Below are 3,768 nucleotides of genomic sequence, written 5' to 3' on the forward strand. Positions count from 1 at the left end.
CTGTCTACATCTCCGTTATGTTGAAGTTTCCTGTATCACTGAGCTGCTAGCGAGTTTGAACATCTATCTCACTGAGTTATTGTGACTAGTTCAAAAGGCCAAAAATAGACGTGAGGACAGACATTGCAAAGGTGTTGTGGGCAATATGCTTGTTGTAAATTAAATTCTGATGATCATATTCTCTTTACTCTCCTGCGGTATTCATTCTTGGTCCTCTCTTTATTTACGGGTCCATCATGACTGTCACTCTCATCTTGTCCGAGATATTGATAATTGTCACCTGACTGTAACGGTTATATTTTCAAGAGTTCATTCTTAGGTTTTCAGAGATGGTCACAACTATTCCACGTTTGGACTCACCAAATTTCATTCCAATGTTTGTAGGAAATTTGATTATATGGTAATAATAACAATAATAATAATAATAATAATAATGATGATGATGATGATGATGATGATGATGATGATGATTTCAAATTTTGGCACTAGGCCAGCAATTTCGGAGTGGGAGTAAGTCGATTACACCGATCCCAGTACTCCAATGGTACTTATTTTATCGACCCCGAAAGAACGAAAGGTAAAGTCGACCTCAGCGGAATTTGAACTAAAAACGTGAAGACAGACGAAATGCCGCTAAGCATTTTGTCCGGCGTGGTAATGATTCTGCCAGCTCGTGAATAGTATGACAGTGGTTTCTTGATGATACAGAAGGTCTCAAACGGATATAATAAAATTTAAAGAACTTCGGTAACGACGGACTTCTGTAGATGTTTTGCATGGAGAAACGTTTTGTACAAATACCAATTAAGGAACGGAAGAAAAAAATCGCTTATTGATGTAGAGTCCAGACTCTTCTATGAAATGTTCTTGGGTTACAATGAGTAATTGAGGGCGCAGAGCTTATGTATGGTTGTCAAATAAAATCTCATGTTTAGAAAGGGATCCCATTTTCAAGCCGTTCCAGAAATCTTGGTTTATTAGATATTTGTTAAACCCGGCAAAAGCCTGGGAATTTCATTTCGTTCATATTATGATATTGTCCTTAATAAAAGATGAGTTCTTCCGCAGCAAAGAGTTTCTACTCTTCACTGAAGGTGTATTCCGCCTCGTACTTTTCTTTTTGTTTTTAAAAAATATATCTATTCAGACCTTTCAGCTTTAAAAAAATTTTGTTTTGCAGGAGTTCTGTCTAAATGGTCTCGAGGAGTTGTTTCCTGGTCGTTTAGTTCTCTCTGTTGGTGTTTCTGTGGTTGATTCTTCCTGTCTTCCCCAGTTATGGCTTGGAGAAGCGGTTCCAATGTTCCCCGGTTCGTCCCTGACAATGAGAATGAGGCAATTTTCTTTGGCGACCCTCGAGTTGTAAATGGCGGCACTTTAAGATCAGAAACCTTGAATTTGTATTTCGTTCCTGTAAGTTTTCTTTAAATGAATTTTTCTGCCACTTGTGTAACTGGGACGTCTATATTGGATAATGAGTTTTAAGGTCTTCCTCTTAGCGTTCTCTGGTCACATTTAAATAACAAAACAATAAATAATACAACATAATTATTTCAAACAATCATAATATTTTACAAGTTATTATAATTATTTCAATAATAACAGTAAACATTTTTTTTTACTACACAGTCAAGTCTGCACGAAGATAGAAAAATACACCATTCAAAAATCGGACATTAATCACGAAATATAAATTCTATCTTTTATACATGAGAAAACATGCACTATTTATTCATTTTTTTTTCAAGATGCTACAATAATTTACATAATTACTCTAAATTAATTATTTTTCTAATCAATAATTTCATCACTATCATGTATTGCAATGTTTGGGTGGTAGACAATATTCTTAGATTTTGGTGGGGCGACACAAAGAAGAAATTCCTGTAGCAGTGTATGAGTTCTGACATTACTGTTAAAGCCTTTACTGCTGCTAGCCACTCGACTACTGACCATTCTATGGCCATTTATCACTTTCTTACTGTCCATTAACCCCGAGGACAAATAAATAAAAGAAAAACACAATATAGTAGAAACCATAGCCATACATAACAAAAGGAGTACTGATGGAATGTCCCAGTGAAGACTTCAATAAAATGTAAGTACAACAGACCTGATATAATGATTTGGGACAGAGAAGAGAAACTGTGCAGGGTTTCGGAAATTAGCTGCCCAGCAAATGTTCAAATAAAGCTAATGATCATTGAAAAAGAGAACACCTATGCTGAACTACTGAGAAATCTGCAGTTACTCTATCCAGATTACAAGTTCAGGTTTATACCTGTAATTATTGGGACACTGGGATATGTAACACATTTCCGAAGACTACAAATTCAATCCATCAATGACACTGTAAAAATCTGTAAAACTTTCCAGAAGTTTATCCTTTAAATATATATGAGCATGTCTAGATATGCAACTATATGCATGAGAAGATATACAGAAAACAAAACATACAAATCTACACGTATGCATGCATACATACATACATACATACATACATACATACATACACACATGCATACATACATGCATACCCTGTTGTTATGTTGAAATTCCAATGAAGGAGACTTAGATCTAGGTTAGAAACCAGCTCTTTCTCTATTGGCAAGAAATTTTGAAATAAAACTGAACAATGACATACATACATACATACATAACATACATACATACATACATACATACATGCATCATACATACATACTTACATACATACATACATACATACATACATACGTACTACATACATACTTGCATACATACATACATACATACATACATACATAAATATATACATACATACATACATCAGCTGTCCTCTGGACACGAATGCGGTTAGAAAAATACAAGAGACAGAGAACATCTATGGATCCTTGATAAGGAGTTTACAAATCCGGTACCCAAGACACATATCAACCCGTTTGGAGCAAAATACGGCTAATTTGCAATCTTGGTGGGAGAGAATGCAAATCCTTAATTCATATGATCGCGATGTCTGGGAGTATAAAAATCTGCAACACCTTTTTAAGATTTAAAAGATGACAGTTAAATCTAGATACTTTCCTTCACAAACTTGCTACCAAGTCGGTGACCGGTCAAAATTTACACTAAATTAAAAACAGAAAGAGAAAAACATATATACATACATTCACACACCCGTACATATATGCATACATAAGTATATGTATACATCTACTTTAATTTATTAGGATGTTAAAACATGTTAAAAAGTAAATTACTCTAAAAAAAAAAAAAGAAAGTATGGTCGCTTGGTTAAGAAGTTTGCTTCTCACCATATATTTTTAGGTTCAGTCCCACTACGTTCTCAATTATTTTTCACCTGTGGAACTTTTGATTCCTATTTTACCGAGATGGACACTCACAGCCATTCATATATACGCATTTATTAGGATATTAAAAAAAAACAAAACAATCCTATTATATTTTTTATAATTAAATATTATTAGGAGGCTGTGTGGTAAGAAGCTAGGCACAGGAGTGAGTGTGTGGTAAGAAGCTTGCTTCCCAACCACATGGTTCCGGGTTCAGTCCCACTGCGTGGTACCTTAGGCAAGTGTCTTCTACTATAGCCTCAGCCTTGCTGACCAAAGCCTTGTGAGTGCATTTGGTAGATGGAAATTGAAAGAAGCCCGTCGTATATATATATTACTAGGCTAACAAAGAATATGTCCTGGGGTCGATTTGTTCGACTAAAGGTGGTGCTCCAGCATGAAACAAGTAAAAGAATAAATTGTTAAAATGTCTTCCGTA

The sequence above is a fragment of the Octopus bimaculoides genome, chromosome Z (genome assembly GCF_046866305.1).
Source record: "Octopus bimaculoides isolate indiv1 chromosome Z, ASM4686630v1, whole genome shotgun sequence".
Taxonomy (NCBI): Eukaryota; Metazoa; Mollusca; class Cephalopoda; order Octopoda; family Octopodidae; genus Octopus; species Octopus bimaculoides.